Consider the following 22,258-nt stretch of genomic DNA (forward strand, 5'->3'; position numbering starts at 1 on the left):
TTGATATTTCTCACTACATCTTGTATTTGCAGCATTCAACTGACCTCTTCTGGGTTGCACTTTTTTTAAAGACTGAATTTTAATTATTGTGAGAAAGATATTTTTTAGACAGTTACTTTGTTTGTTTACATCTCATAACATCATTATTTTTTGGATCAGACTTGTTAAATTAAACTTTCTGCAAGTGTATTTGGCCAGCTGCGTTCCTTTTTCATATGTAAAAAAAAAGCTGTGACTGAGAGATACTTCTTCTTATAGTTTTTGTTCTTCAGAGGAAAGCCCAGTAGCTCTTACATTAAGAAACCTATGACTCTGCATTGTTGAATCACACTATTGATTAGAGGAGCCAGGATAAATTTACAGAGGAGGAAGTAGCAATGTAATTTACAAAGAAAAGTGGATCAATTCCAGCTAAGCAGTAACTGTAACTGAGAATGTTTGAAGATGGTTAAAGCATCAAAAGACACTGGTATAATGACATTCTGCCTGTCAGCCTAAAGCTGGTTATGCTGAGGTTTTACCACAAGTTGCCAAAATAAATATCAGGCTGTGTAGTTTGCAGGCTAGCTTTGTTCCTAGAACAAAGAAACCCCAAACTTTATGGATAGATTATGTTACAAGAGGTAGAAACAGATGGTTGTTGAAATGACTAATTTATTAATGTTGTTTGGAAATTATGACACTTAAAAAACCCACAAAAAACCCCCAAAAGACATCATAAGCACTTAGAAATGTTAATTAATGAGAGTAACAGCAGGTTTTCCAAGCCTCTCAAGGTGGTAGCTCTCTACATACTTTTGGTCTGCCCACCAAAATAAGGGTTGTGAATGCACATGATACTGTCTCAAGTACATGCAAATCTTGAGTTTTTCAAATTAATGCCATCAAATATGGAAAATCTACAGAGTAGACAGAAAAGAGAGTTTTTGGCCAGCATCAGTGTAACCCAAGGTACTTAATCTTCCTTACCAGTTAACTCAGCAATTTTTTTATTTTAATTCTTGGGCAGCTTGAGACCTTAGTCTGTTGGTTTAGTTGCTGTATCTTTTTGTTGTTTTTTTTTTTTTCTTTATTTAATGGTTGTTTTTGTTATTTGGTAGTCTTTGGTAGACTTAGTAGTGATTATTGCAGGCAGGCATGCCTGCCTGTTTTGGCAGAAGGTAAAGCTATAGTTCTTTCGCAGAAACAGTTTTATTGTTCAATTGCTTTGCTGTGATTTGATATTTGTGGTTTTTTTTTTTCATCACCCTTTTTTGTAAATGAAGTCATAGTACATTTTCTTTTGAGCTGCATCAACAGCTATATATTTGGTCAATTCCCGTATTTACTACAATGCAGCTCAGCTGTAGGGCAGAAGCTATCAACCCATTGTAAATGGAGTAAGCAATTTCATAGTTTGTTGCACTTCTTTTTTTAATCTTTCATTTAGTTATATTATTAACTAACCATTTATAATTATATAATGGCAGGAATGTGCAGCTTACATAAAAGTGTTTGATTCTTGCTTCATTGTCAATCTAAAATTCTCACAAAACAATGCCTCATATTGCACAAAATGCATGTGAAACAAATTAGAGATCCCCTATAAAGGAAAAATTCAATTTCCATCAAAATTCACCTTCACTTCTTCTCAGGGAGCAGTGAGAACCATCTGCTTCCCCAGGCTGAGGAGCTGGCTGCCAAGGGGACTCCAGAGCTGGCTATGCCCACCACAAGAGCCACCATCCTGCAAGGCCTAAGCAGAGCGAAGAGTTGAGGGCCAGTAACAGGATTCATCAACAGCCCTGACAGTTCCAATGAGTGATGAGCCAGGGCTGAGTCCCTGCAGCAGGACCCCAAACAGGATGGACAGACATGGGACCAAAGACCAGCACTGCAATAGCTTTGCTGGAGCAGGGATTGATAGCCTTAGGCTGGGCTGAAATGGAGTCTTGGAGCATGGATAGGGTAGGGAGAGACACTAGGGGGTCCAGGAAGGGACAGGAAGGTCCTCAGTGTCCTCAAGCCTCTAACATGTCTTAATAAAAAAAAATAAAGTAAAAATCTTCTTACAGTTTTTACTGAAAAAGGGGGGACAGTATATTCTGCAGTGTGTCTGAGTAGAGAGAATAGTTTTCTACAAATCTAAAGGCAGTTTTTGCAGATGTATTTGTGATGTTCAGTGATCCGTGTGCATGTTTCACTGATTCTTGCATCATTACAAAAATAATCCATTTGCCCTACCTTTGGCTAGGGGTGCATTCCAGAGAGAGATTAGGTTTCCTCATGGTGGAAAAAAGTTTCCTTCTAAAATGAGCTCAGTTTGAAAAGAGATTTCCTTAGGCAAGTTAATGGAAATCTTTCTGAAGAAAAGTTCCTTTTCTGCCAAGGCATAAGGAGTCTCAGTTGTGTCTAAACCCATAAGCAACTGAAAAGATCATTTAAAAGGTTGGGTTCAGCTGTTAATTTGGGTCATGGCTGCAGGTCTTTAGCTCAGCCCAGTCTGCAATAAGAGTTAGGGTTTAGGATAGACAAGGCAGAGAGGCAAAGCCTGGACATTCAGTTGGAGCATAGTGGCAAAAGGAGAAAGGAAAGGGTGGGCTCCAAGATGTTTTCCTGAACCACATTGTAGTCTGAGCCGTGTCTGCAGGTCCTTAGCAAAGGTTGAATCAAAATATAGGTTAATGCCTTGGGTGTGCTCTAGTCTTGTTTGTGCTGTTAAGAAGCTGCTAAAGTAGGGGAAGGTGGCAAAAAGATTTCTCCCCTGAAGACTGTTCCATAGTTGGGAGGCCTGGGCTAAAACTCAGCCCAAGGCCAAGGTTAAGACTGCAATTAAGGTTATGGTTAGAGACAAAACATTAGACCTTCAGTGGGAGTTGGATGTCAAAGGGGCAGACAAAGGATAGTTCACTGAAGATAGGTTTCTTCCCTAGGGACTTTTTATCTAGACCATGGCTAGGGGTCCTTGGCTAGTAATCGGCTTAGGCCAAAGGTGAGGTTTGGGGTTAGGGCTGGAAAAGAAATAGAGCTTGAAACTCCAGCTGGTGTGGGGCTGCAAAGGGAAAGTTTGTGCTGCAGACAGATTTCTCCCCTGAAAACTGTTTATCTGAATCATGTTTGAGGGTACTTCCCTAAGACTCAACCAAGACAAATGGTTTACCATTTAGGACTGAATTTGAAAGAGAGACAAATCCTGTAATGTCACTTGAAAGGCTGCAAAACAACCTACTCATGTGGGGCTGTAGAGGATCTGTCAAAGGAAAAAGTACACTGAGGAAAGAGTTTTTGCTTGAGATTTTTTTCCTCTGGTATATGGCTAACATCTGAGGCCAACATTTATGACTAAGGTTATGGTGGGCATGGGATAGAAATGACCAGTGGAGGTGAAGTTGTGATTGAGGCTGCAAAGAGAAAGGGTAGGCTACAGAAGGGAAAAAAAAATAATAATAAAAAATAAAATTCCCTAGCAACAGAATTGCAGACTCATGGAATTGTAATGGTTGGAAACAACCTCTGAGATCAATGAGTCCAACCATCAACACAAAAAAACCCCCAAACACAAACAACCACACACATTCCACCAAACCTAAACTCCCACAACCTTAGCCATTAGGGCATGCCCTTCTGTGCCACATCTGCACGTCTCTTGAAGATATCCAAGGATGGTGACTCAACTACCTCAGCCTGGGCAGGCTGTTCCAGTGCCAGGCACACCACTCTTTCAGTATAGAAATTCTTCCTAATATCCAATCTAAACCTCCCCTGCTGCAGCTTCAGGACATTTCCTCTGGTCCTGTCATTATTCACTTGGAAGAAATGACCAACACCTACCTCATTAGGTCTCCCCTCAGCCTCCTCTGAACTAAACATCCCCAGCTCCCTCAGCCGCTTTTTGTATGACTTGTTCTCTAGACCCTTCAGCAGGTTGGTAGTTCTCCTCTGGACATGCTCAAGCACCTCAATGTCTTTCTTGTAGTACTTGCACCAGTACTCAAGGTGTGGCCTCACCACTGCTGAGTACAGGGGCACGATCACTTTCCTACTCCTTCTGGCCACACTACTCCTGATGCAGGCCAGGATGCTGTTGGCCTTCTTGGCCATCTGGGCACACTCCTGGCTCATGTTAAGCCAGCTGTCAACCAGCACCCCCAGATCCTTTTCTGCTTGACACCTTTTCAGTCACTCTTCCACAGGCCTGTATCATTACCTGGGGTTGTTGTTACTGAAATGCAGGGCCCAGCACTTGGCGTTATTGAACCTTATACAGTTGGCCTTGGCCCATTAATCCATCCTGTCCAGGTCCCTCTGTAGAGCCTTCCTACCTTTTTCTTCTGGATTGTGGCAGGAGTATAAGTTTAATGTTTGGTCTAGATTTTTATTTGGAAGTGTTGCAAAGCCATTTAATATGGATAATAATTGATTAAATCATGTGTTTGGAAGAGTAATCTTACTTTATAACAGCTCTTCTTTTAAGTATGTGACTTCCCCAAGTTTATTTAATTAATATAAGACCTGTTTTTCCCTAATTTATTCTCAGAGTCTCAAATGAAATAAAATGCTGACAACTGCTGTGGGAATGGAAGATTGATGATTAACTACTTAAGTTAGTTTCAGTAGGAGTGGCTTCTCTTCATCAACATTTGGCAACATTTTTTAAGTCACCTGTAACTGTGGAAGATCTTCAAGATCTTGTCACATTAGGGCTTTCCATATCCCCATGACCACCTGTCCTGAAGAGAGAAGATGAAGAAAGATAGTAGATTTAGATAATGTGGCCTAATGTTCTCAAAGCACCTTCTCTCTTGCATAGTATTTGTTACATGGTGAAAGATCCGATGTTATTTTTGATCTATACGATTAGTTTTATACCAGCAGCTCATCACACTAGGCATAGATGAAATTAAAATGTTTTCCTGTTTAATAAATGTGCCCATCTGAACCCACAATGATATGTGATTTTCCAGAGCCATACTAGAAGTCAAAGCAAATACAGACATTTAAAGATAAGAGTGAAATACCATCCATTTTTATTGTAACTGTACTGGCTAATGAGAAGGCACAATAGTCTATATTACAAAGGAAATAACATGATTATACAAGCAATTAAGGATAGTAGCCACCTCAGATAAAATAACCCTTAGGTATAGATAATGTTTGCATTAGCAGAACATTTTGCTGTCTTCCTGATGCGCTGAGTCAAGTGGATGATTGGGACAACATCTTGCTAAATACCTCCACCTGCATCAAATCTGAAGTTATTTTGTTTAACAAGGAGGACCAATACAGCAGTAGAATAAAAGAGGGCTAGACACAGCTATGACTGTTAGCTCTACAAGAATGTCCAAATGAAATGCTTTCACAGTACTTAAATTGTAAGTAATGTGCTATATCACCTCAATACCCTACAGATACTTTATCATCATATCATCATGGGCACATTGCTTAGCAGAGGTATCCAGACTGAGTTCTCACTGGTAAGAAAGAGAAATGGCAGAATGGTAGTATCTTCAATGGTAAGGTTTTGTGTTGCATTTAATGCAAAATATGCCACAAGGCTTTTTAATCAAATGCAGGCACTGAAACCAGTACAGCAAAACACTGAATCTGTGTCTATAAATTTGAATGAGCAGAAAACAAGCACTTGTTAATAAACACAGTACATGGCATCTTCAACAGCAATAAATAATGAACAAACTCTTTTGTAACTGAAACTCTACTGGATTAAATCTAAACCTACCTACTTGTTTCCCCTCCTCAAACCAAGAATGTCCAGTCTGTTCCTCCAGCTTGTGGGTTAGGCTGCCCCTAGACTGCAGGATATCCTGAGCAGATTATTTCTGTGATCTGTTACTTGCAACATAATACATGCATTGCTCAAAATCAGGCTTCTAAAACTCCATCAGCAGCTCCATAAAATGTTTTCTCCTCTTTAATTTCAGAAAATAATAATTTGAATGTTGTATCTTCAACATCAACAAGACAGAAAAAATAGAACTTTTAGAACCCCAAACAGATCTTTGTAGGCATAAAGTTGTCTCTTTTTTTACCTTCCATGTTCAATACTCTTTGGTTTTTGGTGTCTGGTGGAGTATAGGGTGAATGTAAGCATATTACTTTGTAGTAAAACCATTCTTCACAGCCAGCACCTAGTTGTAAGAAGAATTCTGTCACTGGTGGCTTCAGCCACTGCTGAGATATGGACTGCTCCTTATGTGAGAGAGGTGGCTGGCACACTGCCAGCAGGTGCTGAACTTGTTCATGTTCGTGTCTCTGCCTTGACTTCAAAGCGTGCACTCTGAAAAACAGAACACTTCAAGAATTCATGTATTTTTTCCCTCTGTGTCATGCAGTTAGCACTCCTACACACACCCTGTAGCTGTACTTAGGGAATCACAAATATTTTTGCAGTGTTTTTCAGAACTAAGTGTATATAATTGTATAATAAGTGTTAGAGAGACTTACATTTAAAACACTGTGCGTATACCATATGAATTTGAAATTCTGCTTTATTTGGTTCAGATAGTCACTTATGGATTGAGTACAAAAATATAAAAGCATTGCTAGGATTAATAACCAGCTATTTATAAAAGGATGACATATGTCCTGATTTCTTTAAGTAGCTGTTGGAGTAACATGGCTAATGGCCATAGTTCTTTCCCAATGTTGTGTCTGTAGAACAGGGATTTTGTCAGTTTGAAGACATCCTTTGTATCATAGGAAAAAGAAAATGTTATGCTGACACAGTGATTACCTGTGATATATTTAGAAAATAGCAAAGGTGTAATTTTATTAATAGATTGTAGACAGTGGCTTCCGAGAGATCTAGACTTTCAGTTACTTAGAGGTTTCTTACTGAAAAAGAGACATGATCATATGGAACGCTCTACGTCTGTACTGACGTTACTTGAGCCTCTGTTTGCCTTCCAATAGATTGGGCAGCATTTAGAATATCCTTCGGCAACCTGCAGAAACCAAGAAAAAATTAGTATATCATTGTTACTACATACTCAGTAGTCATGGGAAGCTTTGAACATGCAAGTGACTGCAGGCTCAGACCTTTAACCTTTAAAATCCACACCTGTCAAATGAAGAAATTCCTTAATTTTGAGTTAACCTGAAAGCAACTTCTTCACCTCTAATTCTTTAAAGGATGTATTTTAACATGTGTTCCAGTGAGATATATGAAATCTCACATATTTATTTTAGGCATAACTTATTTAAATGGTTTCAGCTACTCCTGGAAATAGAAATTGCCTATTTAGCTGAAAGTCTTGAGGTAAATTTTAGGAAAGCAAAGGAGGTTACAGGAAAGAGAAGTGGTAAGTCTTTCATGCATGCATGCAGAATCCTTGATTAAACTTATTTTTCCTTCAATTTTTATTATGCCTTTCAAAAATAGTATTTCCTTTATTTTGTGTGGCCTTTTTTTTGGGTTTTGTGTCTTGTTTGATTTTTTGTTGTTGTTAGGGTTTTTTGGTGTTGTTGTGTTGTTTGTTTTTTTTTAATACAACAGGCAAGCAAAGTATCCATTTGTACCCACAGACAGGAAAAGCAGGTCCTCAAAAATAAGAGTACAGAAGAGAAAGGACTATTTAAAAGTGTAAGAAGAAGATAACACTGTGCTGCCGAACTATTCGTTCTATGGAAAAGCACAAAAGTCTACTCTAGTGAGGCCTGAGGACTACAGCTATTGCAGTTGCAATCAGAATAATACAGAAGATTCATGCAAAAAAAAATTACTATTTGCCTTGCTAAAGCAACATCAGTGCAGCATGGTAGTTTGGTATTTAGGGGAAATCAAACTCTGAAAAATGCTAACTAAAATATGGTGTTATAAGGATGGCTTAATACTGTAGCATCCATTCTCCAAAAGCCACTGAGAGGTGAGAAATGGAAGAGAGTAAGCACTCAGTGACTACTCCTTTTGATAGTGTTCCAGCATCCAACACTTTTCTGCACAGTGACCCAGTGAGTCAGAAATTTACTAGCTTCTCATTATTTTGTCTTACATAGGCTTTTACAATGTTCCCTGGAAGACAAACAAATTTTTAGCCCCTATGAGGCTCATGTGTCAACGACTTTCCTAGTCAAAATTTCAGGTCATAATCCTTTTACAAGAATTAACTTTCATCTTTCTATTTCTGATTTAAACTGACTTTTCAAGTTTAAGAACGCAGTTCACAAATGGATGCCTGGAGCCTTTGCAGGAAAAAACCCCAGACCATAAACCAAAGCAAAACCAAAGTCCTCAAAGGCAGCATGTAGGCTCCCTCTTCACTGCCTAATGTGGACCATGTCACTCGGCATGCAATACACTATAATAATTTAAGTAGAGAGCTGGCTGGCTTCCCATGACTTCAAGCTGCTGCAATGTAACCAATAGGAAATTACAAGATCCAGATAAATTCATTTCAGATAGAGGGTGCTAAATGTAGACAGCTAACCAAATAGCTAGTAAAACTGTACTTACATAGTTATCAGTGAGATGAAAGATTTGTAGAAGGACTAGACATCTTATGTATGTACCTAAATATGAGCAGATAGAAATTTCACTCATTTTCATGGCTTCAAAATAATTTAATGTCTCTCCATAGTCCTTACAAAGAAGTTGAAAGATTGCTTTACTGGTCACTAAAATGTACCTGAACAAACTGGGTGCCTGGATTACTATAATTAATTTTATTTACTCCTGTTTTTTTCAGACACAGTGTCTCTGACAGAAAAAGAAGGATCTCAACTCTTCAGGGTTGAACTAAGGATCTATTAGTGAATCATTCTTAAATTTTTTCATTTATGGTTTTTAAAATCTAAAAAATTGAAAGATTTCTACTCCTTTTGTTGTTAGAGTAAAAAGTTGATGCTTCTATAAAGTGTTCTAGCTCAACTGCTCATGGAGGATATGTAGCAAGTTGTTTCCTGGACACAATGTAATCAGTTCTAAAAAGTTATTTTTAATTGTCACTGAAAAATGAGATGCTGAGAATAAATAATTGATACATACACTTTTAGAAGTGCTTCTACACTTGTACTTTTTGATCTTTTCTGCCATAAAAGTAATGCCATTGCTATGCTATTAATTTGAGTACATGTGAAAGTGCTATCTTTAAAGCTTCCTTGCAAAATATTAATTCAAGACTGTGAAGTTTGGAGGTTTAAAAGAGATTGCTCCTTTTCTATTTTTAAAAATCTTATTTTAATGTCTATACCTTTTCCCCTCCATACGAACATAATTAAAATACAGCTCAAGGGATTTTCTTTAGACATTCTAAAAATTTCACCTTTAGTCAGAGGCCAAGTGTAACAAATCATAGCTATTATACCTGGCTCACAGAGTCATCAGCGGGGATCAGTTGTAGCTAAAATTCATCCTCTACTACTGGAACTAAAGGAACACTTAAATTTAAACATTCCAGGCCAAAAAAGAATGATAGAGTTTTGTGCTGTGCTTCATTACAAAATAGCATTCAGAACTTGAATATCCGTATACCAGACACTTGAGAGTAACATTTCTGATGCAAAGTGTATAATGAGTTTTATAAATGGTGGACCTGTACTTGTGATTATATTTCCCTAATGGAATGCACTGATGACTATTACTGCCCAACTTCCCAAGTGAGTAGTCTGACCATCAGCCAGACAAGTAGTTCTACATGATGAAATAGTTCCACCAAGAAGAATAAGGAGATCTCTCTTTAACAGCCAAGACGTGAGAGACCTCATCTGAGATAGAAAGGATCCTTCTTCAGCTCTCTGGTATGAATTAATACAAAAGAGGAAGACCTGTTGCTCAAACAACAGCCAGATACCCTTTGCTATGGGTCAATTTTAAGTGAATAAGAGCAGTATGCCTTTACATTTCATGCTTTCAAGGTTTTAACTCTGTGCAGATTGGAAATAAAAATCTTTAAATATTAGAATTTCCATCCATGAAATTCACTTTTTTTTTTTTTTTTTTTTTGAAATTCTCTTTTTTTTTTTTTTTTTTTTTTCCTTGAGTGATAACTATCAGGGTAATGATTCCCAGTTGTCTCTATTCAATACTAGAAGTAAGTAGCTAGTAATGGTGTATCCAGAAGAGGGTAGTAGAACTGTTAATGGCATCAGACATGAGAAGTAGAGAGGTAAGGCATGAGGACTGAAGTATTAAAAATCTAGACTGGAAATTGATTGTTGAATTAGTTTCTGGTGGTGAATACAAAACAAAATTGAGAATATTCCTGTAACTGTAGTTTGTAGATTGTAGTTCACAGACACACACCCAACTGTAAATAAACAGCTTGATGGAAGCAGAGCATTCAGAAGACATTAAATACTAGGTGATGAGTTCAAAGCCATTGTTCTCCACTTAAAATACAGCAGTTCAACTGCTATATTAAGGCAAGAAAAACATGGAAATAAAGAAATGGAGTTGATAGGGAACAAGAATGTAGAAAAAAAAAGGGGGGATTAGAAAGAATACAGCTTGCACTCTAGAAACAGGAGCTGCATACTTCTGCACTGTGCTACATAAATACTGAGTACAGTTTTGAGGCTGAATCTGAATGACATTTCTTAACTCACTTCTGTCAACTGGACTCATGCTGTAGCATGTTATGCTTATTTCTGTTTTATTTAGTTACCCTGTACTTTGGCTTTGAGGCAGATACCTGCAGTGATATGATCAGGTGGTGAAAGTGACACATTTGCCTTTGAGAGTGAGATTTTCTAATGAAAATAACTCTCAGAGGGACTCTTTATCATGATGCCAGTCAGTATGAGGATAAGGCATGCAGTGACTGCTTTTCGCTATGGGCTTCATTGACCAACCACAGTTAAGTTTGGGGATAAGAAGAAAAAAGGAACATTGTTCCTTTCAGCTCAATTTCCAAGTGAGTAGTTTCTAAAGGAGTTTTGAAGATATAATACTGTCAGTACTGAGTAAATTAGCTTCTGTTCTTTCAAAATAAAAACAAAATGCAGGGTGTGTAACTACCAAGAATTAGCATGATAAGACTTGCTTTAGAGTTGCTGTTTATCTAGGGGTTGATTCTACAACTTTGAAATTAATGGAATTTAATTCATTGAACTAAATGAGAAGTGAATTGAGCTCTCAAATGTTTTCAGATCTTCATTCTTCAGAAAAAAAATCAGAAATCAAACCAGTAGAAACCTCTATTGCAAAGTTAACCTCCACTGACTGTATTAATAAATAAATAAGTGTCCAAACCTTATAGCATTGAACATTGAAAGGTTTAGAGTTAATCTGAAGGTAAGCATACTAAACTTTCTCAGCATCTTCAGTCTTCAAGCAGCTCAATTAATTTTGTTTTCCTCTATTCCCATTAAATAAGTGAATGCCTTAAACACTAAAAGCACTTGCATTAAAATGCTAAAGCAACATATGAATCCCTGACACTAGTACAGCTCTTTGGGAACAAGGTACCAGATAAACAAAGATTACTTATACTAGTTTTAGTACATATAAACTTTTAAGATATTTTAGCAGATAAAGAGAAGTACTAGAAAAGACATTTACAGAAGAGGAAGAAAAACAAATTCACCTAGAAGGAGCTATTTTACTCAGCAGCTGCCTGTAGCTTTAGGAGAAATAGTGCTTACTCTTTGTCCTTTGAAGACTACACACATAAGTAGAAAGCTGGCATTTAAGATAATGTGCTACATTTTAGTCTGTTGTTTTTGATAAGATGATGGAAGGCACCTGTGCAGACACCCTTTATTACAGCCAGCTGGAGAGCTCAATAGGATACAATGGAAAAAAATCAATTTGCATGCACATGTGGGAATACTTAAATAATGCAGAAAACCTACAAATGGCTTGTGAATGTCAATGTGTGCAGTATTGTAGGGAACAAGCAGAAAAAACAGGAAGTCACTTCTACTTTGCTATCTTTATAAGAAGCCATTCGTGTTCACATTTTCTGTGTCTAAAATGAAAACCAACAATGGATCATTAGGCATATAAGTGAAACATAACTATTCAGGTTTGAATCATAGCAGTTTAATTTCAGATGCAAAAATGCTACTGTATGTTGAATTTCCTCAACTTCCCTTGCTTCATATGAAGTGAAAGCTATTCAGAACCTTGAAGACTGAACCCTATGCTTTTGCATTCTACCAGAGTCAGCAATGGTACAAAATTGAAGTTGTTTAAAAAAAAAAACAAAAGCCCCTACATTATTTAAGCTCTCTTAATATTTTAACCCATCGGATGCCCCTGGTCTTTCTGATCTGTGTGTCTCAAATGGTCTGTTCATAAAAAAGTTGTGCAACTTGTTGAAGTGCACTGTGAGGAAAATAAGTTGTTTTTTTTTTTTTTTTTTTTAAAGGTTAAAACGAGATTGTTAATCTCATTTATTTATGTATTATGACACGGTGTGAATGAAAGGCAACATTCTGTATTTTGGAAATGAGTAATAGCGCTGTATTTCTCTGCTCTTTTTATTACAGAAATGGCCCTAAACAATTTAAATGGCCTGGCTTTTATGCTTCTGTTAGCCTCAGGTGAAAATATGGGTAAACAGAAATAGAATTTAATCTATTTTCAAACATTAGTCTATATGGAACCTTTTTTAAGGCTACATGCAGCTATTGTGTCTCATTATAAAATTTATTACAGGGGAAAAATAAACTATTGTCCTATAAAGTGTAAGAAATGCTTTGGTTCCAAATAGTTTAAGCACATGTATTTAAACTGTATATACAGGTATATAGACAGAAGTATTTATAGATACAGGTGTATGTATGCACACACACACGTGTGTATATATATATACCCGCCCAAAGTAAGGATTTGGTTTGATGATGCAATGTATTGAATATTACTACAGTATATTTTATGTATGCATATTTGCTTTCACAAAGGCAAAATCAACAGCATGAACAAAACTTCTAATGTATATGCAAGTAACAGGGTACAGAACTTGACTATGTAGATCTATCCAGCACAATCACATGGAAAGTTTCTTCAAAAAACAGATATAGAAACGGAGAAGTACAAATGGGTAATCATGAAGAAGCTATTCCTATTGTTAAAAAAAACCCACGGCAACTATATTAAAAAAATAAGTTCCCTCTGTTCTTTTAGACGTGAGATAAATGCTTGAACTTTTTGACACTGACTGTATTGTGTCTTGGTTGCCATGTAAATTAGTTTCACTTAGCTGAAAACAGCTCTGCCACAAGATGTTCTGATTTTGGGGGGCTTGGTTTGACATTTATTTTAGGTTTGTTTGTTTGCTTGTTTTGTGGGTTGTTTTATTTTGGTTTTGTTTTGGGTTGGGTTTTTTTGTTTGTTTGTTTTTGTTTGTTTGTTTTGTTTTGTTTTTTTTTTACAAAAAACTAACTGAGAAGGGTAGAGTTAAAAACTATGAAGATACTTTCAGCAAAGACAAGAGACCACAGGGCATCTTTCCATGGAGAGTTATTGAGGATATCTGGGAGAAGAAATCACAAAGACAAATAACATGAGAGGTTTTCAAATGAAAATTTGAAAATAACAATGAGATCAGAATTTGAAGGATGAAATCCTCTGAGACCATCCAAGTTACTATTTTTGTATTAAAGGAAACAGTAGTTTATTTGCCTACGAATTATCTGTTACTCCACTGTTAGTTGCCACATGTAGAAATTATGTGCCTGCCCTGAAGGAAAGTGCTCTTCTCTACCTAGAAAAGTATAACTGCCATTTAAACTAATGCAGATTTTTCACATGTCTAGGGACAGGTGAAAGTTAGTAGGAATCCAAATCAAGTCATTTTCCTGGGGGCTTTTATTACTTAGAAATGTATTGGAAAGTAGTATAACTGCAGTCAGAGGTAAAAATAAGTTCTTCATGTATGTGTTGCAAATAATAAGCTTGCTATAGTTAACCACTGATTAACACATCTGTAAGGAGTTACCAAGTGCTGGGACTATTTCCAGAGCTGTAATGTTATTTCTGCTGACTCATGTTCATAGTCAGATTAGGAAGCTTATACTAATCTTGCTAGGCTGAATCTTATCCTGCTTTGAAATCTCATATTTGTTCCTTAACAATTAAAGAGGTTTACTTACTGCACAAAGTCCCTGGCAACACCTTTCTAAAACTGGCTAATGATATTTTATTGGCATTAAACAATTAAATAAAATATATTCATTAACTAAAATCTTTAAGCTATTCTGATAATGGGCATACATCAAAATTAAAGGCACTAATATCCTTTAAAAAGATATAGGAACCAAGCTTTTTTAAGAAAATAAGTATTCCCATACTTCAGTTGACATTACTGCAAATGTCTTTAATGTGATTAGAGCATTTACATTACTGCAGAGGCAAGTGGGGTCAAGAACACGAGGACTCCAGAAGAAATTTCAATAAAGGTTCTTAACTCTTGCAGAAAGACACTTACTTTAAGAGAAAATGGAGAAAATCTACTGGAAGGGAGAATTCTAAGTATGATTTTCATCTCTGAATGTCTAAGGAGTTTGGAAAATTTTGCAGAAGTTGATTGCAATTCCTGTTAATTACATTTTAGATATGGCATAAAGGGTAAAGATAGAAGTATATTCTGTTCCACAAATGTAAGTTTGAGGAGGAGTATGAAGCATGAGGAAGACAGAAACAGTGAGAATATGCTACATCCAAATAACAAACAAATTCCAACATCTGTGATTCTGACCAGTGTAATTTGTGAACTGAAGCCTGAAACAGTGTGATATTTCTAAAATGAATGAATTCAATTTAGAATATAATTATTATCTATTGGAGAAAGTGATCTGGCTGAAATAAGATAGGATACTGTGCTTCTGTGTGGTTAAGAAGCAAAGCTCTGTATTGCCTCATCACATTCCCAAATTTTTATTCTCAGCTGGAATCACTTGATACTGTTTGTCCTCCTAGCAATACTGTCTAGTCACACTGCCAGTAACCTTGGTTTTTTGTCTCAACCATTCAGTCTTCCTTCTGGCATGTGATCTGATTTTGTAACAGAAATCAGTGTTCAGGTATCATGTTGCTTTTGTCACAATTTTTCAGGGCTTTCAGGTAAAAACCTTTATTCGAATGTAAAAAGTATGATGTGTATGCAGCTAGTATGGCTATGGAGTGACAGCCGTTTTCAGCCCCTTGAAGTATTGATTCAAATTAAGCAGCTGGAGGTGATTAATGTTAATTGAGTATGAGTATGTTGTGGGGAAGACATTTGTTTAAAACAAGTTTATGAAGTTATGAAGTACAGGTCATTTTGAAGAAGTCTGAGGTATAAAACAAAGGGTTTTTTTTAAATGATACAAAAAAGAGGTTAATGGAAATAAGTAAGTAACTAAATGTGGAAGTCTTGGAATGTAGTTGCTGAGGCCAGGATAGAGCTCTGCTTGTGCTCTGTTTGGTTTCTAAATGCTAAAAATGCTATACAGTGGCAGGGGCAACAATAAAAACCCAGAAGTCAAATCCAGTTTTCAGGTATAGTGCCCAGAGACATGACGCTCAGAGGAACTTCGGGTCCATAAGGCAGAGTCTCGCTATTTAATTTCTGAAGGATTTTGTAAAACTACTACTACTGTTGATCTCATGTTTTCCCAGGCTTCTAAGTCTTAACAGCACAAATTAAATTTCACACCAGCCAGCCCAATATTTCAGCATATTGTTTGGATTTAAATATCAAGTTCTATTTTCAGGGACAAATAAATATGAACAGGAGTTCACTAGCACTTCTGTATCTGCACAGCAACTATTTACATGGTCTCTATTGTGAGAAGAAAATTATTCAGATTGTCTGACTCTGCAAATGCTGCATGAGCTGGTTAAAAAGGTAGGAAAAAAAAGTGATGAGTAATAATTTATTTTGCAATGTTGATACTTTCCAAATGCAAGTCGTACTGGAGAATTCCACTTCTATTAAAAAGCAATGAAAGAACCCCTTGGCCTTTACCTGATAGAAATACAGAAGTGGGATCTCACTAAGGCAAAAGAAATGTTTTGAACTGGTGGCTAGATGCTGGAGAGAGAGATTTACATTAATGTGTGCTTCATCTTACTTCCAATATTTTTATATACCTCTGACAGCCATCCTCGTTCTTCAGTTTGCAGTGGTTTCAATGGCCAGTGTTACTGGAGGAGGTCAGGCACATAATCATCGAAAACCACGAATTCTCCAAATGTTGAATTTCCTACATGCATTACCTATGGGGCCTGGTTTAGGGATTTAAGTCTTACCAAACCTGATCAGAAATAATGCTTTGTTAGCTAGGAGTGGTGCGTGCCTGACTATTATTAAAGCTGGAAGACTTACAGTCAAGATCTTTTTTTCTTGTGAGGAAATCTGAGTTCCCGCTTTTCATCTCTAGAAAGACTGTCCTAGCCATGCATCTCTAGGGAATTTTTTGTTTACATATCTTTTATTTGTTTGCTTATGTCATTCTGTGGTAGCCACTTCCTGCAAATTTCTGCCTCAGTTATCCAAATGCCCTTGCAGATTCCCTCATGGGCCATAGCTACTCAACAGAGGCTCGTGAGTCCCTTTAAGTGCTAGAACGCTGAAAATATAAATGATCGAAAGGTGGGTATTGTGACCCGAGGTCATCAGTGCAACTTCGGCTTTGGGTAGAGAAGCATATTCAGCTCTTCTGAAGTCCAGACCATTCTTTCTAAACTTGAATCTCCAACATTAATACTCAGAAAATTAGTATTACACCTCAGAACAGAATTAAACATTTTTCAACTGCAGTTGTTTCTTACAATGAAAATCTTTGGCAAAAGCTTGTCTGTGTCGTTCTGTTAAAATTAAAAAACAGAATTTTGAACAGCTTTCCATGATGACATGTATTTTTACAGTATGACAAGAGTTTAATAATTTTTGAGATCTTTTTGCCAGCTGTCTATATGAGAGTTCCTACTGAAGTAAAAAAAACCAAACCTATTCCTCATCCAAAGGGCTTTACTTTACCCTCAGATGTGGTGTCAAAACCTTGTTGTGATAAATAATCTGTCTGGAAACCAGTTTCAACTTCTGCATGCTACCTCCTCATTTCTTCTGCATTTTCATTTTTTAAACCATAATGGAAGGAATACAGTACACATATTAGTAAGTAGCAAATTTATGCATGTTATGGCAACTGTCTGCATAGGGAAGGGTTTTTTAGCTTTTTTAATGAGGTTTAATGACCATCACAGTCACGTACACCTCCACTGCTATGTCTGTGTGTTTAAGGGATGTTATTTGAGGCCAACAGCAGCTGCTGCAGTGACGGCAAAATACACACATATGTATACACACACATATATAAAATTCTGAAAGCCACAATTGCTTCATTAACGTTATTGAAGGCATAAAATAGGTTTTAATTGTATGGCTGATTTCCCACAGCGATTTAATGGGGTAAGTATTTGGCAGAAATCAAAAGCTGTAAAATTCATGTTGTTTGTTCATGAAGTTAGCAGTGAGCTAAATCCTTGAGCTATTACTTAGGACAAAATCCCATTGAAGTGCACTGAAGTGAACTTCAGTTTCCCTTGAGGACTAAGTTTTGCAGTATTTTTCTCAAAACAAATAGCTACATTGAACCCTAGGGAAATTGTCCTGATCAGAAAGTTTTAAGGCAAAGACACTTACTCTAAATTTAAAAAATATTTTCTTCTTTTCCCCTTTTTTCTTTCTGATATGACAGATGCAGCAATTTAGGGAATCAGCTGAAGATTGCATGGATTTATTTTGATTAACAATGCAGAAACAATCAGTTCATTTCCATAGGTGCTTCATTTTCAGATGTTTGCTATTTGAAATATCAAACATCTGCCTGGAGTGAATAAGTTAATAGTGGATAGCACTTTATCTGTTCCTATTTTAGGCTTCCAAAGACAAGAGGCACTTGAACACCCATGTCAGATCTCAGGTGCTTATGGAGACTTGGAAGCTGGAAAGACCTAAGCCATATAGGATCAATTGCTTCTGGCACTTAAAAAGCTTGTAAAAACAGGTTATAATGTTTACATGACTTTTTATGGGTCAGAGTTCGTTATAGCTTCATTCTATGGCCTACAGCAGAGGAACACTTTACAAGGCTTTTGCTGTGCTTTAGAGATACATTTCAGTGAGTTTGCCAAGACAAGCTATTTGATCTCAGCCCTTAACATTTAAAGATTTCCAAGATTCCCTTTGCAGCAAAAGATACTTGGGAGTTGGGCAATATGAAACCAAATTGGATTGGACACAATTCATAACAATAAATAAACCCTGTGGCTGATCACAAGAATGTGTATACATGTCAGACGACATTATATGCTGCACTCAAAATTCTGTGTTGAAGCACATAGTGAGGGCTACAAAGTTAAGCTTTCAAAAATTAGGGAATCCTAGAATTAAACACAGTTGCTTGATTCTTTCCCTTAAAAAAAAAATAAAAAAATAAATAAAATCACACCATGCCTGGCAGAGTATTGCCTCTCTCACTTCAGTGAGTATTCTCCAGCAGAGAGAATTCTCTCTTTTCATAGTTCAGTGTGGACCCATGTCTGGTCTGTTGCACACTGCTGAAGCTATTCTCAACACAGACTTAATTATTACCTCTCACAGTCTTCTACAGTGGTTGTAGGTGTAATATGTGAGTACATTATAGTGGGCCACAAGTAATTATGATGGAGACAAATGTTCATTAATAAATAGAGTGATGCAAGGAAAAAACATACAGTGATGAGGGCAACAAATTTAATCTTTTAAGAGCAGGAGCTTGAAATACTTATTTTACTCATGAAGTGAGCCCTCAATATCATAATGGTCCAACACCCTTGTCTTGCCTTCTGGTGGGAATCTTTGGGAAGTCTGTGAGAAAGGGAAGAGGGAAGGAATTCTTTTTAAAAAAATAGGGAAAATTGTCTGACCATTTTCATTTTTCATTAAACTAAGGTCTTTTTACTTAAATAGGAGTGTTAGCTCCAGTAGAGTGCAACAGACCAGTTGGTAGAGTGGTGGTGAGACTTAGAAGCAAAACTGACAGTGTTATGTGTGGCATATAAGGCAGAAACCATATAATTCTGCTTAGTTATATGTTCTTGTAGTTCTTCTACGTAGATTACGTTTCTCTAAACTGGAATAATTTCTTCCAGCTGGAAATGGAACTTCCTAAAGTGATAAATCTCATTGTTCCATTGAAACTGAAGATAATAACACAAAATTTCTCACATATGTGCACTTCATACTTCAGTCTCTGGTTAAAAAATGTTCACTCTGACTTGGGCAGGTGGAACATTGTGGCCAGTGGAAAAACAGAGGTTGACTTTCCTGTGTAATAACTCCGTAACAGAGAAGAAACCTTAATTTTTATGACTTACTGAAAGAAATTGCAATTTATAAAAATTCTTATGTCTTCAGTAATTTGGCAACCATTTTTACCAACTTTCAAACAGAACTGAGCACTATCATCTGAAAATATTGAGGATGAAAGAATCACCAGACAAAATAAACCTATAATCTACCAAAGCACCTAATTTTTAACCTCAAATATTTATTTCCCTACCATCAGTACTAACTCTTCCTTCTTTGTGGACTTTCAAGTGTTGTTATAGAAGTTTTCGGAACTCAAATTGTTTGTAATCAGAAAGCTGACTTTCATTAAAAACAAACTGCTACACCATACTGTACAGTAGCATTTTATTGAGTTTGAAGTATCTGGCTTGTTAACTCTATTTAAGCAGCTGCTACCTCACTTCAGTCTGATCACAGGACTGTTTGAAATGAAAATAAAACCTGCTTTGTTTACAGACCTCTTTTAACTACGATGGATCAAGGATTGTTTGTTCTTTCTGACAGGTTTTACAGGCTTTTGTAACATTTTATTCTTACTGTGATAGATGCTGGTAATTTTCTACTTGCTTTTTGTAAGCTTTTTTCTACAAGCCACACCACAGGGAGTTTATCAGAAAAAGCTGATCTTTCCTAATCCACTACCACATACCATGTGCCCCTTGGAACAGGTATGCTTTCATATCACAGTGCTCAAGATAATATTCTGTTTTAAAAAAGCAGTTTCTTTTTAGTTTTGGTTGGGTTTCTTTCTATATATATATTTTTATTATTATTATTTATTTTACTTCAAAGTAAGGTGAATGTTCTTTGCACATGTTTAGACAATTACATTTTTTTTGTTGGTAGTGCCAGCAATAGTAGTATCACCTCAAAGAGTCATTTTCACTGGCCAAATAAACTTTCCTGCCTACTATGACATTTTCTCAGACATGATGTCATCGACTAATATTTCTAGGTTGAATAAAGAAAATATGAACCATAATGATGTTATGCTGAAGATTAATTAGGTTCTAATTCTTAATTTTAATTTATTTTTTTTTTTTTTAGTTTTGAGTGACATTTCAGATAAAGTTTATACTAAAATAACTACCCATGAGAGTATATCAGTAAATTTCACATTTGAGAAAGGATGCAATACAAGCAAACCTGATACAGTTATTACACGTGCTAATTTTAATAACATACTGTTTCTTTATTCAAAAGATATAAATAAACTTAACAGTGATTTCTAAGCAAAACTTCATAAGAGTTTAACAAAATGGTGACTTTTTTTTTATGGTGGAAACAATTCCTTAGGGGTGTTGGAAAAACTACCTATTCTCCCTGCTTCAAGATCTATGCTTAATAAGTGTTTCAAAATGCATCAATAAAATAGAAAATAAATTATTGTATGTTTGAATAAAAGTAACTTTATTTACATAAATTAATTTTTTTATGTTGCTTTCTTGGGACTATTATTATTTATTGTGCAATTATTAATAGAAACATGGAAACACAAATGTCTAATAATAAGCATCCTCCAAAAGCAAGATTTGAATTCTGAAGTCACACATCAATCTCCAGTTTTAGCATTAAGTGTGGTTTGTTCAAAAAAGCAGGATATCATATCTGATTTAGATATGCAATAAAAAAAAGTGAATATTTTTCAGACTCTGAGAAGAAGGTATCAATTACTAGTAGTTTGTTGTGAGAATAATATCTATAGACTCTCAAGACCTAAATAAATGAATATGCAATGAATGTACAGATCTCAGTATGTCGTGGGAACTTGCATAATATAAATTATATACTAACGAAAAAAAAAATTGCCCACTAATTTATTTCATACTTGTTATATATCAATTAGAACACTTCAGTTGTATCTCTAGGCATAGGTTTATATCAAGAGATCATAGAGAGCCAATCTTTTCAGAAGATAAAAATGACGAGGCATTTTGCCACATCTTTTGTATTTCTGAAGAAATTTTAACAGTCTTATGTAATCAGCTGAGCTGAATGTTGCTATACCATATTGAATAATGGAAAAACTCAAAGTGTCTCTTCTTGTGATGTTTTTGCAGTTTTGCTTCCCAGCTCTGAAATTTTATCTGTATTCAATCTGGGATGAGCAATCTTCCTGCATTCAAGAGTAAGTTGATCCAAGTTCAGCGTTGGGATTTTAATTCCAGGAGTTACCTATTCATTCAGTCTTCAGAAAATGGATTGATTCATATCTCATCTTTTAAACTGAGAATATTTTTATTGGAGGTAAGATACTGTGAATTAGTATGGTGGGACCAGGAAGCAGTTCTGGACATTGTATTTTTCTAGGTTCTTTAGAAGTCTTCAGACCTGGAGCTAGGTCTGAAGAAGAGGACACAGGTGAGTCAATGTCTTTTTCTTCTTTGATACAATGTTTAAAGTTCTAACCTATTTGCAGATCGTACTCAGCAGCCAAGTTATATCCTGTGTCCTATGTTATTACGTAGATGAATGGGTAATACCAATTCAAGGCTTTTTCATGTTCCTTGGCATTGTCAGAGGACACCTGTCTGTCTGGAGTTCACTCAATAGCTCATTAGGTAAACCAGGACCTCATATTCCTGGGTTCTTTTGGGAGAACATATCAAGAAGACTTTCTCCTTTTTTTTGAAGTGCTTCAATGCCCATGACAGTTCTCCTGGCCTATTCTCTGTGGAGAAGACAGACTAATATACCTATGGGACTTTTAGAAGGAGGAAGTGTAACACTGCTCTTTTAATAGCATTTCTGGTAATTTCTTCATGTACATTTTCCCTAAGTAGATGATATAACCTGGTTCTGTAAAATAAAGATTAGACTCCCATCTGACTGGTTTTCCTAGGTAGAAAAATTGTTCAGGTTGTGTTACTGTGTGGGAGAAGTGTTACTTTTTATCACTTTTTTTCCCTACTGTCCCTTAAACTGTAATACAGCTATTTAGTTTAGTCCAATTTTTTATGTGGGGCTTTCTAACGAGTGAAGTAACCTATTTAACTGATGTA

Source organism: Chaetura pelagica, unplaced genomic scaffold, assembly GCF_000747805.2.
Source record: "Chaetura pelagica isolate M959 unplaced genomic scaffold, ChaPel_1.0 scaffold123, whole genome shotgun sequence".
Classification (NCBI taxonomy): Eukaryota; Metazoa; Chordata; class Aves; order Apodiformes; family Apodidae; genus Chaetura; species Chaetura pelagica.